Source organism: Cucurbita pepo, chromosome 12 (assembly GCF_057944985.1).
Source record: "Cucurbita pepo subsp. pepo isolate OVF chromosome 12, ASM5794498v1, whole genome shotgun sequence".
Lineage (NCBI taxonomy): Eukaryota > Viridiplantae > Streptophyta > Magnoliopsida > Cucurbitales > Cucurbitaceae > Cucurbita > Cucurbita pepo.
In genome coordinates this window covers 8,866,423-8,885,018 of record NC_141809.1, presented here as the reverse complement: position 1 = coordinate 8,885,018, position 18,596 = coordinate 8,866,423, and the positions used below count along the sequence as shown (strand labels likewise).

General features: G+C 34.0%; 1 non-coding gene and 1 pseudogene across 1 annotated transcript; one reads left to right on the top strand and one right to left on the bottom strand.

The window, feature by feature from the left end:
* Nucleotides 1–2,539: 2,539 nt before the first annotated feature.
* TRNAT-AGU (transfer RNA threonine (anticodon AGU)) lies at nt 2,540–2,613 on the top strand. Its single transcript has one exon. It is a non-coding gene; the product is annotated as a tRNA-Thr (tRNA).
* A 12,841-nt stretch (nt 2,614–15,454) lies between these two features.
* Nucleotides 15,455–18,375, bottom strand: LOC147789966 (exopolygalacturonase-like; annotated as a pseudogene).
* Between the last annotated feature and the right edge of the window lie 221 nt (nt 18,376–18,596).

Below are 18,596 nucleotides of genomic sequence, written 5' to 3'. Positions count from 1 at the left end.
AATTCAGACACATAATTGATTAAGATATTTAAATCTTATTTAAATATCTCATATTCTCTCTTTTTTGTTCAATTCGTAAATAAAACAAAAATGCGGTTAAATATATCGTATATATGTAGCGCATATTCCCTAATTTGAATTCGAACACTTCGAACTCACTCGTCATACTGTTCTATGGTTTAGTCCGATATGAGCTAGCAGAGGGACCTAATGGACCTATAGATCATGGGCTCCAACGATCCAAGATTAACCTGTTAAACTCATTAACCTAGTTAACCAACATTCGTTAACTACCAGGACACTCCACTATAGCCTAGTAGTTGCACTCCCCTCAGTATAGATATATTTTTGTCCATTTGATATAACCATGATTAGTAAGTCGATCCTTCACAGGTTGTTCGTAACTAGAGCTGGGTCAATTTACCGTTTTACCCCTAAAGTTACTTCTTATTCTTTATGCCTCACTGATCCTCTAATGAACAATTGGTTTGTGGTCCAACCAGTAAACCGAATCCCTCTCAGGCCAATGAGAGGGTGGGGCCCCTTGTTCAAGACCTAGAGTCAGTGCTTAAGGGAACTACCTCTCTTCTATCCCTAAAAGTGGGTAGGAGTGAATTCCATCTTGCACCCCACGTCCCCAACCATTCACCTAGTCTTACCCCTGAAATGGGAGGCCTATTGAGTCGGCGAACTAGAGCCACTCTCACCCATGCAAATCTAAGGATAATTCCGAATAAACAGGAGTTCATGGTTAGCTCAGGATTAAAACCGAGTTACCTAGGTTATCGAATGAAAAGAAAATCAGTCTCAACAGTAAACGACATTATAAAGTGAGAGTGGTTTTCTTCATGGTCCGATCTTATGCAATACTCTTTGCATAGGACGCCCCCACTCACATGTCTCCACATGTACAATTTAGTGATCACATTGTTTATATCATATACAAAAGTGGGCCGCATCCATAGTGTCCCCAGAATAAAGTACTCAGCCTTATCCTTATACTATAGATCATTTTGACTATATACTTGAACTTGATCCACTCTTATGTCTCTACATATAGTTCAAGTAATCATACTATAGCCAGAGTGTTCTTAGTTTATTGGATTTAGATTAATGATAGTAAAGTTCACTTTATTCAATGACAATCTTTATTGAATAAACAACAATAATAACTTTATTGAAAATAGAATATGTTTTTGTTTACAAACTATGAGTTTTAGGACATAAAACCCAACATCGATATGTAACTATTCCATATGTAATAAAATTAGGGTTTGAGATCTTTCTCGTATGGAACTATTCCATATGTAAAAAAAATTAGGATTATTTCCTGGTTGGAACAATTCCAAATAGAGAACTTTTCCTATTCAAACAATTCTAAATATACATATTTTACTTTTAGAATAATTCTTAAGGTAGATTTTTTTAAAAAAATTTTTTTGGAACAATTCCAAATGTAGTAAAATTAGGCTTTCAAAACTCTAAATTGTACCGCAAATGGATGAACGTCGTCATGGCCACCGCTGTCACTTTTCAATTTACAATGAACCTAACCGTATACATTTGTCTAACAAATCGGTAAATCTAATGCCAAAAACAATCAATTTTACAAAACAATATTACATATATCTTATATATGAGAAATCAAATACCCACTATACTATTTTTAATTCAATATAAAAATCAATAGGCTCTATACCAATGGAAGGGAACGAACTCTTCAATGTTCCCCCAATCTTGTTCACTCGTTACATGAACTAGGCATATTTAAATATACATTTTGATTCTTGCTCCGAGTTTATCACATTGCTTGTAAAGTTTTAAACTCGCACAAATTTTTTTGTAACTGTTTTTTCTGTTAGTTGTTCTTTCATTTTCATGCATTGCATAGTGTATTTGAGTCACTCTCGATCTTTCGATGCCTCAAAATTCGGGGTGTAACAAAATAGGTCTCTTAGGTATGTATTTCATAATACAATTTTTCATACAATGTATATGTATATCCTAGTCGTTTTTCTTTTTTCCTTTCATAAAGTTAACATGGAATCAAAAACCTAAGATATAGTGTTCGAGTATTTGTTTGGTTGTCGTTTTAGTCTTCGATACATATTTATTTCAAGTTGCACTCGTAACTTAGTTGGTTAGAGCACTTGTTTCGCAAGCGAGAGGTCTTGAGTTCAACTCTCAAAAAGAGCACAAATAAATTCAATGTTGTTAGACTGAATTCTAAAAGTTTAGCCTAAAGAGTCATTTTATATAAAACAAAATAATACAATTTTAATATTAGATTGAATTCCAAGAGTTTCATAACATATCTATTTCGTAATACAATTTTATTTGATTTGGGTTTACATTATAAAGACAAATTAGTATTTTGCTTATTTTTCTCATTCCTATAAATATGTCTCTTTGGTTTGTATTTTATGATACAATTCTATGTACAGTGTATTGTAGTAGTCTTTTCCGTTCTCTTCCCTAGTTGCTTGGGTGTTTATTCGTTTTGGCAATTCAAGAATTAGTATGTTTTTAGTTTCAAGTAGCTCTTGTAGCTCAGTTGGTTAGAGCACCCGTTTAGTAAGCGGGAGGTTTTGAGTTCAACTCTCAACAAGAGCATTATTGCCGTCAGGATTATCCAAAATGCTATTTTAAGTGAAAGATAACACATTATTTTAGTCTTCCATACATAGTTTTTCAAAGTCATTTGGTATAAGAGCTTTATGTTCTAGGTAGGCCAGCAAATACAGTATACAAATTATATGTTGCTCAATGGCCATTAGAGACAAAATACTTTTCGAAGTGGCTCTTGTAGCTTAGTTGGTTAGAGCGGTCATTTCGTATCCGAGCTTTAGGTTCTAGGTAGGCCAGCAAATACAGTATACAGTTTTTTAGGAGAACAATATTTTGTATACCAAAGGTACAAATACTTTTCGAAGTGGCTCTTGTAGCTTAGTTGGTTAGAGCGGTCATTTCGTATCCGAGCTTTAGGTTCTAGGTAGGCCAGCAAATACAGTATACAAATTATATGTTGCTCAATGGCCATTAAAGACAAAAAGTGAAGAAAATGAAAAATAAAAAGAAATATTTGTCGTGGGTATAGAGACTAAAAAGAAAAATGATTCTAGATTTTTAGGAGAACAATATTTTGTATACCAAAGGTACAAATACAGAAACTTGGAAGTAAAAGAATTTTCTTTCTAAGGGGAGCACTCAATCTATGTGTATCTACCTTTTCGGTTGAATTCTTGTCGAAAATGAAAATTCTTATTATAAAGCAAGTTTGAATAATTAATTTCAACTCGTGCCAATATCTAACTCATGGAAAAAAATAAGACCAATGGGCTGCATAGGAAGCGGCACTCCCATTTCACTTTTACATCCATGCATGACCTAAAGATAAAAGGGAAGACCACGACAAGATTAAAACAACGGAATGAAAATAATTTTAAGTTTGCATTACAAGGAAATCAATTGAATTCGAGGACGAATCCTCTTGAAGAATGGGAGAATGAACAAATAAGGTGCCTTAATTATGCCACAAAAACTTCTTGGTGGATAATAAGATTGTAGGGTAGGTGTTTAAATTTAGAGATGTTTTATAGTATTTTTTTCACTTTAGAATATTATATTAAAATTCTAAGTTAAAATTAATTAATGGACGTTATGGTCACATTTACAACATTTGAATAGACTATATATTACTTTAAAGGTTTATTTTCAAGGTTATAAATAGTCATTTATGTTATTAGTATGATACAAAGATTTTGGATATTAGAATGAAAGTTGAATAGTATGCTTCTTTACCCATGAACTTGTTCTTTTGCATTTCTTGTGTTTAGATTTACGTGCTGAAGCGATTCGAATCATGAGTTTATAAATGAGTTTTTTTTTTTTTTTCTTTTTACTCTTTATCTTAATCATTGAGGTAATCGGTTCAAAAACTTTCTCTTGGATTGATTGCTTATCGTTTTGTGGTTTCTTGGATAATTTAGATCTAAACATCTTGTTCTTCAACAGTAATATTAGATCGAATTTCAAGAGTTTCATAACATATCTATTTCGTAATACAATTTTATTTGATTTGGGTTTACATTATAAAGACAAATTAGTATTTGGCTTATTTTTCTCATTCATATAAATATGTCTTTTGGTTTGTATTTTATGATACACTAGCTTGGGTGTTTATTCGTTTGGTGATTTAAGAATTGGTATGTTTTTTGTTTCAAGCAGCTCTTGTAGCTCAGTTGGATAGAGCACCCGTTTAGAGCATTATTGCCCTTTAGTACGTATTCTCCATGATTGTGAGCTAATACATTGAATAGAATAGAGAATATTTCTTTCCGTCAACAAAAGAGGATCGTTCCCCAAATGTCCATTTACAACATGAACGTTATATGTCGTAGGTACCTGTTTATATGTTGAATTCTTGTAACAACTTGAACCCCAACAAAAGCTACAATTAACTTTATTATAATATAAGATTAAAGCCATTTTCGATCTTGCTTCTACTATTGGTACAACAATTGGTATCATAGTTTTGTGGTTGTAGCATTTCGGCACACAACAAGTGGTATCAGAGCTTTGAAGGTTGTATTAACTTTATTATAATATAAGATTAAAGCCATTTTCGATCTTGCCTCCACTATTGGTACAACAATTGGTATCATAGTTTTGTGGAGCATTTCGGCACACAACAAGTGGTATCAAAGCGTGGTTGTCGTATTTCGGAAATTCTAAAAGTTTTGACCCCCATCAACCATGAAACGTGCTCACAATCGTGTTATGTAGTATGCCATGTAATGTGGGTCATGTGAGACGCCATGTAATGTAAGAAACATATATGCGATGTTAGCACTACTTATGTAATGTCATGTTAGATATGTTAAGGGACCTCATGATGTATGTCACGTGCATCGGGATTCTTCCCCTTTATGTTACGAAAGAATGAAATACGATATTTATGTTTGTCATGATATCATGCAGGCCCTTTTCTGTTCTGTGGTGTTCGGCTACGTGTAACATGTTGTGCTCGACCAAGTCAGGTCTAGGGGGTATGTTTACGAGCTCGCCTGGTGGGTCCATGTACACGTACATGGGTCGTGTGTGAAGGAGTGCCACACACCCAACCCTACCCAAAATAGGAAAGCGCCCAAGGCTATGAAAAGTTTATGAAAAGTTAAGGTCCCGCTCATAAAATACCTGAAAAGTTAAGGTCCCGCTCATAAAATACCACCCAACCCTACCCAGAATAGGAAAGCGCCCAAGGCTATGAAAAGTTTATGAAAAGTTAAGGTCCCGCTCATCAAATACTACATTTTTTTCAGGTAAATGGATGGCAACAATGTACGGTTGACCAAGCTTGAAGCTGAGAACAACATGTAAGTTGGAGATGGATATTTTTAGGAGTTTACCATTGGACTGTTTGAAGTTACAGTAGTATTGCTTTATTTAGATTCATTTTTAAATTCATTTAGCTTTATTTAGATTCATTTTTAAATTCAGTTATTTGAAGGTGGAGATGGGATATTTTTAGGAGGTAAGCCAATGTACGGTTGAGGAAGCTGAGAACCCATAAAAGTTGGAGATGGGATATTTTTAGGAGTTTACCATTCGATTGTTTTAAGTTACATTGATTTATTTTTAAATTCAGTTATTTGAAACTCTAATTCATTCTTAAATTCAGTTATCTGAAAGTTTATTTTTGGAGATAAGGTTGTTTTGGAGTGGATTCATTTTTAAATTCAGTTATTTGAAAGTTTATTTTTAGAGTTAAGGTTGTTTTAAATTCAGTTATTTGAAAGTCTACATTCATTCTTAAATTCAGTTATCTGAAAGTAGGTTGTTTTGGAGCGGATTCATTTTTAAATTCACTTATTTGAAAGTTTTAGAGATAAGGATGTTTTGGATCTATGAATTATTACGAAATGATGAGCTTACGCTTAATAAGTTATGTATGCATGAGTGACATCACTAATTAGGTTAAAAAAAAAGTTATGTATGCATGAGTGACATCACTAATTAGGTTAAAAGAAAATTAGGGTCGTTACCGTTGTTCTAAAAAAAAGTTAACTCTTAAGGTTAAATTGGTAATCATGTCCACGGATTAAGCAAATTATGAACTTGTTGTAAATTGTTATAAATTTTTTTATTTAATTTAGTTATTAACTCTCATCCCATGTATAGCAGTTTTGGTTAAATAAAAATATTAATTTGGTTATTTAATCTTTAACCATTTTAATTAATATCTTATTTATTTTGGTTATTAATCCTCATTTAGTATATATATAACATTCATATTGTGTGTCACATTGTATTTTGAGTGACATTTTGGAGAAACTTTTTGGTAAGAGACTTTGTAGCGTGAGAGTAAAGTATTCACTTGTAAACACTTTGATTATTAGTGATTGGTGGCTATACGTGGATGTAGGGAAATTTCTTGTCTCTGAACCACATAAATCTTTGTCTTTTTGTTTAAATTTCATTAGTTGGTGTTGTGAGTACATTTGATCTTGCTTCCACTATTGGTACAACAATTGATATCATAGTTTTGTGGTTGTAGCATTTCGGCGCATAACAAATGGTATCAAAGCTTTGAAGGTTGTATCATTTTTGTACAAGTGGTATCAAAGCCTGGTTGTGGTATTTGGGGTATTCTAAAAGTTTTGACCCCATCAACTACAAAACATGCTCACAATCGTGCTTATTTTCTTGAAAATCAATTTTCAAGAATTGTAATTTTCTACTTTCATCCAGATTACTTGTTACAAATGGCAGAGTCATCTGATATTAAATCAGGATGTGGATCGAGAATTTTGAGTTTTAATCTTGAAGTAGAAAAATTTGATGGAATCAATAATTTTGGTGTTTGGCGCAAAGTTACTGATTTGTTGGCCATGCAAGACCTTGGTGCTTCTCTCGTAGCGGAGATGCCTGAAAACATAATGAAAACATGACAAACGCATAATTATGTATGACTCAAATTTGATCTTGGTTATAACATATGTGAAGATGGAAAGCTCAAAGATTGGAATTGAGAAGTTCAATTGATCCAATTTTGGTTTCTAGAAGATGTAGATGGAAGATTTTCTGTACCAGAAAGATCTCCATGAATCTCTATTGGGGTGAAACCGAATATCATAACCACAGAGCAGCGAAAGCTCAAGGATCGGCAGGCCTTAGGGTTGATTTGGTTGACACTGTCCAAAAATGTGGCGTTTCACATTATCAAGGAGAAGATAATGTAAGTTCTATTGAAGGCGCTATTAAATAGGTACGAAAAACCGTTGAGTATGAACAAGGTGTATTTGATTCGAAGATTTTTCAATCTACAAATGTTTGAAGGTAGATCTGTTGTGGATCATATAAATGAATTCAATATGATTTTAAGTCAACTGAGTTCGGTGGAAATTAATTTTGAAGATTAAATTAAAGAACTGATTTTGATGTCCTCTTTACCGTTGTGGGATACTGTTGTTGTCGCGAACAACCGTTCCCAAATATCTAATAAGTTGAAGTTTAATTAAATTTGAAATTTAGTTCTCAGCGAAAGTATTTGAAAACGGAAAATTGGAGATTCTTAAGGCAATGCTCTTAGTGTTGATCAAAGGGGAAAAAGTAAATGAAAGAGCCCAAACAAACAAGGACGATGAAAATCAAAGAACCGAAAAAAATCTCCAAACATGCTAAACGTAACGTGTTGCAATAATTCTTATTGTGGACAGCTCGATTGAATCTTGGATTTTGGATTTAGGCGCATTATTCCATTCTACTCTAAGTAAGAAATTGGTTCAAAATTTCAAATCCGAATTTTTTTTTAAGGTGTATCTTGCCGACAACAAAAATCTTGATGATTGAAATGAATGGAGATGTCTGCAAACAAACTCGAGTAAGAAATCAGGACATTAAAGAAGTTTAGATATATTTCTGGTCTCAAGAAGAATATAATCTCTATGGATTAGTTGGATAGCACATGTTATGCACCAGAATTTGGAAAAAGTTCGTGAAAGATTGTGAAGGGTTCCATGGTCCGCACATGACACAAAATTTGATATATACGTAGAGTGCATAAACATGGTTGTCGTAAAGTGGAATCATGAGGGATGATTAGACGGTGAGAACCTACAACCCTGAACCATGAAAGACTCAAGGAGTCAGGAATTATGAGAGTGGAGACTTGAGTCCCTACCAAGACCGCCTAACCACCCTTGAGACCTAGAAGGCCACCTTAGTACCTCAGGATGTAGAAGAAAGATTTCTAAACCGATAGTAGCTGGTATGGCGTTCAACTAGTTTCCACTCACCTTTCCACTCTTGTACGATACCATCAAGCAAGGTGTTACATTGGTTAGGATTGTGATACTCAGTGGTAGATTGACTATTCTGCATGGTGGGTCCATCCTATGGTAGAACATTGAACACGCAAGTAGTTAGAGGTTAACCTGCACATAAGATTCTTCCTATGGGAGGATGTTGATCATGCAGGTTGTTGGGTTTTATGTCCTAAAACTCATAGTTTGTAAATAAAAACATATTCTATTTTCAATAAAGTTATCATTGATGTTTATTCAGTAAAGATTGTTATTGAATAAATATGTATTTTACTATCGTTAATCTAAATCCAATAAACTAAGAATACTCTATCTATAGTATGATTACTTGAACTATATGTAGAAACATAAGAGTGGATCAAGTTCAAGTATATAGTCAAAATGATCTATAGTACAGGGATAAGGCTGAGTACCTTATCTTGGGGACACTATGGATGCGGCCCACTTTTGTATATGACATAACAATGTGATCACTAAATTGTACATGCGGAGACATGTGAGTGGAGGCGTCCTACGCAATGAGTATTGAATAAGATTGGACCATGAAGAAAATCACTCTCACTTTATAATGTTGTTTACTGTTGAGACTGATTTTCTTTTCATTCAATGACCTAGGTAACTCTATCTTAATCCTGAGCTAACCATGAACTCCTGTTTATTCAAAATTATCCTTAGAATTGCATGGGTGAGAGTGACTCGAGTTCGCCGACTCAATAGGTCTCCCATTTTAGGGGTAACACTAGGTGAATGGCTGGGGCGTGGGGTGCAAGATGGAATTCGCTCCTACCTACTTTTAGGGATAGAAGAGAGGTAGTTCCCTTAGGTACTGACTCTAGGTATTAAACAAGGGGCTCACCCTCGCATTGGCCTGAGAGGGATTCGGTTTACTAGTTGGACCACAAACCAATTGTTCATAAGAGGATCAGTGGGACATAAGAAACAAGAAGTAACTTCAGGGGTAAAACGGTTAATTGACCCAGCTCTAGTTACGAACAACTTGTGAAGGATCGACTTACTAATCATAGTTATATCAAATGGACAAAAATATATCTTTAGTGAGGGGAGTGCAACTACTAGGCTATAGTGGAGTGTCCTAGTAGTTAACGAGTGTTGGTTAACAAGGTTAATGAATTTAACCGGTTAATCTTGGATTGTTGGAGCTCATGATCTATAGGTCCATTAGGTCCCTCTACTAGCTCATATCGAACTAAACCACAGAACAGTGTGACGAGTGGGTTCGAAGTGTTCGAATTCAAATTAGGGAATATGCGCTACATATATACGATATATTTAACCCTTTTTTGTTTTATTTATGAATTAAATAAAAAGAGAGAATCTGAGATATTTAAATAAGATTTAAATATTTTAATGAAATATGTGTCGAAATTGATTGGGATTGGGATTTGAATTAATATTAAATATTAATTAAATGGTTTAATTAATCATTTAATATTACTTAATTTGAAATTAATTATTCAAATTAATTGTTGAATTAAAATGAAGAAAATAAGAAGGTTGGCTTCACTCGATGGAAGAATCCATGTTTGAGTTAGTGGAATTTTGGGATGTCAAAATTTGGTTTAACCAAACTTGCATGCTTGCCAAATAAACCCACAGACAAATTTAAATATTATTTTGAGTGTCAAAATTTGGTGAACTCAAACTTGCATGTTTGCCACATAATCCCAAACATTTGAGTGGAATATTGAGTGTCAAAATTTGGTGATCTCAAATTTGCATCAACATGCAAACATAACTCTATAAATAGAGTGATCAAGGTACATGAACTTCTCCCTTCCAAAAACCATGAGAAAAACTCTCACAAACTCTCTTCATATGTACTAAATCCCTCCCAAGTTTAGTCACTCACCGGATTTCACAATCCCGTTCTAAGGTCGTTGAATAGTGGAGAAGACACTAGTGGTGGTTCGAAACCGATTCGTGAGGAAAAAGGAATTTAAACTACAAAAGGTTAGTACTCAAACATCTTGAGTTTTAATACTTATGAACATGCTAGTTATTTACTATAATTGATGTTATAAGAGTGCCTAAGATCCAAATTGCTTCCTCATGTGTTATATTAACATCATCTATAACTTTTCGAGCTGGCTTGTATCAAAAAGTAGCACGCCCCAACCTTGGGCGATCTCATGGCCTGTGCGACGGGTTTGCCAGTTCACTCCTCCATCGACGACAAGCAGGCTGACACTCACCATGTTCCTCACCTGGTACAAAGTTATATGTCGTAGCGCCTCATCCTTAGATGTCGGATACCGCTATGAAGGTTAAATCTTCTGCCCAAGTGTGTGTACCAAGACTGTGAAACTCTAGAGCCTATAGAGTAAGCTGGTGGTTCCCTACTCTGACATGGATGCGATAAGAGCCTATAAGTATGTTGCTTATTGAATATATTTATACTCATTCCTATTTACATTTCTTTTTCAGGTCCGTGAAGCTACAGATCGTGGCGATAGGGTTCTCGGGAGCTTAGAAGTCACAGAGGAATTGTCGACTTGAGGTGTTTTTGATATGAACCAAGAGACATCAATCATACAATATACTTCAATGTAGCATGAACTGAAACATCTTTTGATAATTTTGACAACCTAAGGCAAGAACACTTGATTGAGATTCGAATCACTCCACAAGCAAGATCGATCATGTCTAGCTTGAATGACTCTTGTTGATCAAATATCTCAAACACTTATTTGAGATTCGAATCACTCCACAAGCAAGATTGATCATGTCGAGCTTGAATGATTCTACATGCAATCTAAACTACATAGAATTGCAAAGAAACTTAGCCATTGGCTAAAGAAAAGCACAAATGCTTCTTTCTATATTTCCCAAGTCTACTTACAAATACAACATACATGGCTTTATATAGCCTCAAAATGAAACTATTAAAGACATTCCAAGAGTTGTAACATTCATACTTAATGGCCATAATTAACCATTATGTAATTGTAACCTAAAGTAAATTAAAAGTCTTAAATAACAATCAAACTTCATTCCTCTTCAATGTGGCATGAATTGCTTGATAATTTTGACAACATTTTCTTCATATCTTCATTGAAGTATATTGTATGATTGATGTCTCTCGGTTCATATCATTCTCTACTTCTTCAAGAGGATTCGTTCTCGAATCTATTTGTGAAACTTTGCTGCAAAAAAAAAAAAAAAAAAAAAGATATGGAAATATAGACGACCTCGCAACACTCTCTCACGTGTATACACTCAAGGAATTTTAGGCCACTCTGTTTGCACTCATTTACACAAATGAAGCTCTCATTCTCACCTCTCAAATTTTTTTAGTAGAGCCCAGATTGGATTTTTTTTATTTTGGGTCGATTAAAAACTATAAAGATAAAAACAAATTGAAAATAAACGCAAAGGAAACATATATCCGATCTTGAGCCTGAAGCTCTTATACCAAATGATATGATAAGGAATCAACTACAAGGGGAGTAAGATTCGGATTACCTTGTTGATCGAATATCTCAAGTCAAGAACACTTTGTTTGAGATTTGAATCACTCCACAAGCAAGATTGATCATGTCTAGCTTTAATGATTCTTGTTGATCAAATATCTCAAGACAAGAACACTTGATTGAGATTCGAATCACTCCACAAGCAAGATTGATCATGTCGAGCTTGAATGATTCTACATGCAACCTAAACTACATAGAGTTGCATAGAATGATATGAACCAAGAGACATCAATCATACAATAACTCTAAATTACTCTAAATTGCAACCCACCCAAAATTTACAACAATCAAACTTCATTCTTCTTCAATGTAGCATGAATTGAAAAATCTTTTGATAATTTTGACAACCTTCTCTTCATATCTTCATTGAAGTATATTGTATGATTGATGTCTCTTGGTTCATATCAGTTTTTCTAGACTACGTACATATAGTTGTCACTTAATACATGTCATATTTGTTGGAATTTATGCCCTAAAGCCTCGTAATTAATTATTTAGTTTTTAACAATAATTTTTATTAGTTTATTTGTAATTTAATTGTTATCCATGGTATGAAAATCCAAGGTTATTAATGTAATCTTGAACCGTATTTGGTTGACATACAAGAGGATCGTGTTCAAGTAATAACCTAAAAAGTCTATAGTATATGGATAAAGTTGGATGCCTTATCTTGGTAACACTATTGATACGACCCACTTTGTAATGGTTACAAATGATTTGATTCAAATCGTTCATATGGAGACATGTAAGTGGGGCTACCCTATACAATGAGTTTGTATAAGACTGGACCAATAAATGTTTAATCTCTCTTTATAAATCCGTTAATTGAGAAGATTAATATTTCACACAATGATCATATGCGAGTCGATCTTAATCCTGAGTGAGTTATGAACTCCTGCCAGTGAGGGCTTGTTCTTTAATTTACATGGGTGAGAATGGCTCTTTAGGCCAATTCAATGTGCCTACAATTTTAAGGACTTGACCAATCAGGGAGTTTGAAACATAATATCATGAGATGAAATTCACTCTTTTCCAGATGAGGAAACTAGATGAGTTGTTCTCTTAAGTACTGATTTCGAGACTTGAACAATGGGGCCCCACCCTCTCTCTGGCCCAAGAGGGACTTGGTTTATGATTGGATCATGAACAAATTGTTTATTAGAGAATCAGTGGTACTTAAGTTGAAAAATGTAATTACAGGGGTAAAACGGACTTTTGACCCAGCTACAATTATGAACAACTCGTGAAGGATGACTTGCTTGTAATGATTATATCAATGGAAATAACTTGTCCTACAGTACATAAGAGTGCAACTCTAGGTCTATAGTGGAGTCACCTATAGTTAATGAATGGAAATTGATTAATTAAAGAGTTTAATTAATTAATTTTGTATCACTGGAGCTTATAATCGGTAGGTCCATAAGGTTTTCTTGCTAGCTCATAGCAACGTTAAAGGTTCAATTTATTTGAAAGAATATTTGAAGTGTTCAAATTGATATTTAAAATAATTAAATATATTAAATATAAAGGGGAAAATAAATTTAATTTGAAGTGTCAAACTAATATTTATATATTAAATATTAAATAAATTGAGAAAATATATTTAATTTGAAGGTTTAAAATTAATATTTAATATATTAAATATATTTAAAAAGAAAATATATTTATTATATATGATACCATTAAATATTAAATTATGATACATTAAATAAAAATATATTTGAAATTTGAATCAAGTTCAAATTAATTAAATATTATAGTTTAGATGAGGTATTATATCCTAATAATATTAAATATGTAAATATATTATTTGCAAACATTCTCACAGTCATAACAGACCAATCTCTCCCCCTTTCTTTGGAGAATGAAATTACATCTGGAGAGATTTTTCCAAACTGATTACATCTTAGGAGACATGAACAGGATTACATCTCGAAAAAAAAAAAAAAAAAAAAAAAAAAAAAAAAAAACAAGAACCCCTTAAACTGATTAGTGTAATGTCCCATGAACAGGATTTGAACCAAATTTTTTAGTATGAATTTGACACCCAATGGCTCCAGCATTTTTCGACATCTTTTGCAATATGACCATATTATTTACTCCTCATGAAGTGTTTCTAAGAAGGTAAATTATTCTTACAGATCAACATGAGTTGTTTTTAGCATATTTTGCTTTACCCACATGTTTGTTAAGACAATTTCCAGAGGTAGCCAAACATAATATTGTTCGAAACTAAACACGCTTAACTTTTGAGTCTTATGATTGAACCACCAAAAGTAGGCAACGTGATTTTTAGAGATAGTTTTCACTCCTAGGAACAATTTAAAACAAGTAACTAATGTGACCATATCATTGAAGATGCAAGGAATTGTGGGGGCCATCAGATGCCAAATTTGGATCCAAATCCTGGTCCAAATTTTAGGCATGAGATTATATCTTAGGAGGCATGTGAGTAAGGAAAAAGCATGCTACAAAAAATGGTGTTGGTTTGTGTGGATAGTTTTCACTCTTATAAGCAATTCAAGATAAGTTGCTAGTTGCTAGTTGCTGAATCCAAATCTTAGCATGGGTACCATTTGCCATTTCCAAATGGCTTAGTTCCCTTTTTTTTTTTTTTTTTTAAGATATTATTCTAACCATAAAAATCAAAAAGATTTAATTATGTAATAAGGGTTGTTTGAGTTGAATAAATTTATGATCCAATTAACTTACTTAGGCCTCAAAGATATCTCAACTCGACCCAGCTAAACTCACGAACAACAAATATCTTAAGACTTGAAAACACAAAACATAGCATCATGGATCGAGACCAAGTTTTGTTTTTATTTTCTCTCTTTTGTGATTTATGTTGTTTTTTTGGCCTTATTTAGCACGGATTTGGGCCAATTTTGATGAGTTCCTGTACATTAAACTCCTAGAACATTTAGCTACTTTTGATATTTAATTTTTCTAGGACTATCGACATTTTTCCTAAAACTAAACTTGGTCGGGATAAATAGGTAGATAATTCAATATTAAATGTAAATTCCTAAAATACATATTAATACTTGTCACTTAATTTTCTAATCTGAAACCTAAATTTTTTCAAGTCATATCTAAAAGTTGCAACGAAAATTACATGATTGACGAAAAAGATAGATTTAAGGACACGACTTGCTAGATTAGTCACCTCTAATGTCAATTCTTCTTTAACGATAATGATGGATGTGTGCCATATGGGACGGATATAGTTAGGAGATTCGATCTAACTTATCGATTCTGTCTAAAAGATTTCTAATGGTAATTGATTTGTTTAGGGTAAACCGAAAGAGGAGTTAGATGTTTTTGTTGGTTAAAGATTCTTTCCTTGAGTTATGGATTAGTTTTTTTTAATAATGGTTGTTACAGTTACATTGTCTTATTTCAAATTCAAATCTAGAACGAAAAATAAGACTGGAACCAGTTTATTATATAAGGTCGAGGTACTAAAAACATTAGGTTGTTCACGACACAAAGTCTCCTTCAAACATTCGACCATCTTATTTATTTCGAAAAGTACAACAAAAGAAACTCAAAAGAATGAGAGTCAAATGGATAGAGGCCGTCTACTTTTTTAATTAAGGCTGTCTATTATTTTGAAGTTCTATGGCAATGAACAATTCATGGGACAACATAAGGAGAGGAGCATATCTTGGGGTTCTGTCTTAATGAAATGATAGGTTTCACATTCGTGCATTGGGAGGAAATAGGACCTTTTATTCCATTGTAAGTGAGGTCAATGTTGCTTACTTTTACATCGTCACATGGTAAGTGACGGCTGCAAATAAGTTTGATTGCGAGCAGAGTTGCAGAACTTCCTCTAATGTTCTTGAAGCTCACTATACTCATCTTAATTTTTTAAGGAATCTGAAAATTAAAATGAGACAACAAATGGTTTATTTGTGAAGTTATAATGAAAAAATGAATCAAAGGTTCGAGAATGCGATCCATACCTACCGATTGCACTGATTCCACGGACAATACTCTTGGTCTATTAGAATAGGGTTGCTAACATTGACCATTATTGTTAAGGATATTTAGTAATAAATTATAGTTTACCATATATATTATATTTGATATTTTATTATAAGGCAAATATCTAATATTTGCCTTATTGTCATAGATATCTTTCCATTTATTGTTATTTCCATTTATTACTATTTCCATATCCTTGTAATTTATTTGATTATAAATAAGATAACTTTCACACCATTTAGGTGTGGTGGATTAATCAAACATTCACATGGTATCATTGCCACTTCGGTTTAACAATCCCAAATCTTTTCTTTTCAATGGCTTTTGAAATCTTCTACTGTTCTTCTCCACCACCCCTGCTGGCTTTGACGCCGCAGGAGCAGTCTTCATGGCTACCGTAGGCGGAGCCGATTAATTACTCTTCGGCTCCACCCTATTGACCTCCAAATCATCCTTCACCATACTCTGTACATACAACCTTACCTTTTCCAAACATAGTCTCTTTCATTCTCTTCTCAATTTTTCCTTTATCCTTCATCCTTCACAGAAACCCTAATCTTAGGATCTTCATCAGCATTTCTTTCGGAAATATACAGAATCTCGATAAGCCTATCGACCTTTTGCAGAGATTCACCTTTGGAATCTAGGCGCCGCACTGGCATCTTCGCCAACAAAGTTGCTGCCGCCCTTCTCGCCAAAATTGGCTCCTTCGCCCCAATGTGGCGACTCTTCCGGCTGCCCTTTTTGCCAAAATTGGCTCCTTCGCCCAATGTGGCGACTCTTCCGGCTTCAACATTGTCTTTGTCCCTTGCTCTAGGTTTCCCCTTCTACTTCTTGGGGTTAGACATATTCTCACCAGAGCCAAGGTAGCATCGTCGCTAAGCGACAATCCCTGTTTATGGGTAGACATATTCTCGTCGAAGCCAAGGCAGCATCGCCGCTGAGCGGCGATCCCTCTGCAATTTTCGATGGCCAAGAAAGTGTTTCTTTACGCCTCCTCTGAACCAGGTTGTTGACATCTTCACGAAAAGTGTTTCTCAACCACTTTGAATTTTTCAGATCCAAGCTTCACGTTTGTTCAAATCCGACGCTCAGCTTGCGGTGGGGTGTTAAGGATATTTAGTAATAAATTATAGTGTACCATATATATTATATTTGATATTTTATTATAAGGCAAATATCTAATATTTGCCTTATTGTCATAGGTATCTTTCCATTTATTGTTATTTCCATTTATTACTATTTCCATATCCTTGTAATTTATTTGATTATAAATAAGATAACTTTCACACCATTTAGGTGTGGTGGATTAATCAAACACTCACAATTATAATGTCCAAAAAGTGCATATTGGTGGCGGTGCCGCTAGCCGCAGAAGCTGGCCACGTTTTGATCCTGATACCATTAGTGGTGTTATTTAACGTGCAGTTCTTTACGATGACACCTTCAATAGGTTCTTCGTTAGTGTATCTTCCAAGACTTCCGATGCTTATTCCATGTCCTGGTCCGCACGTCACATTGGTGACTTCAATTAGTTTGCTTCAATCTCCAAGAGAAATGCAATCATCTCCAATTGCAATTTTGGACTTTGTGATTGTGATCTTATTTGATCGACCGATGTGTATTCCATCAGTGTTGGGATTGTTTTTGGGTGCCATTATATTGATATTATGGAATGTGAGGTTGTTGCAGCCGATGACGTTGATATAGAAGTTCTTGCTATCAAGTGATGTTATTCTCTTAACGGTTGAATTGGTGATGAAGTTGAACCTCAAACTCTAAACATTTTGTATAATCAAATAATATTTTGTGAGAGTCGGTAATGATGCTAAAAATTTGAATAGAACCCAATAAAATTGAAAACTCAAAAAAAATTTACTTTTTCCCTGGATTGTTTAAAGATTATCCTCTAGAAAATGAAGAACGTTGACCAAATCGTAAATGTCAGAACATTAGAGAAGACATGTAAGAGGCTCTTTCAAAAACAACAAGATGCATGAGATTGAGAAGGAAAGCTAAAGGAATATTACTTACAACCGGGAGTTGGGCACAATTTATGCATTTGTGGCAATCGTTCCTTTTCCAAGCTGCCTTTCCTTGGCCATCAAAAACTCCTGCACCTGATAATGTCAATCTATCAACACGTGCAAAAGTGATCCAATTATCTCCCGGAAGACTTTTTAGTGCCTGCAATGTTCCTCCAAGTTGAAAGTCAATTGGGCTATTACAAGGTCCTTCAAACTTCCCTTGCTTTACTCTAAATATCCCTCTTGGAATAAAAATTGCACTAGAACGATTGGACGTGCATGCATCCCTCCATGCATTTGCTAAAGCCTACATTTCACAACTAACAAAAACTTATAGCAAACAATTGATCAGCTCAACTAGTGATAATATTGATGTTCATATTATATATTTACCTTCATGATGTCAGTACCAGACACTATGTTACCATATCTTTTCAAAGAAAAAACAACATCGGCACTAGATTGAGCATCGACGGTAGGAGCTAACAATAGTAACATCAAAATTGTAGCGGCCAAGAAACTCGATCTGATCGTACTCATGAAGCCTTTGCTTTCTTTTCTTTTTTTATGTATATCATTTGAAAACTAGTGAGAGACAATGATATTTCGTTTTAGATTTGGAACTTTTTATGTATTTAATACAAATTGAAAAATAGGAATCAAATTGAGTTGTTTTTAGCATATTTTGTCTTTACCCACATGTTTGTTAAGAAAATTTCAAGAGGACGCCAAACATAATATTGTTCCAAACTAAACACGCT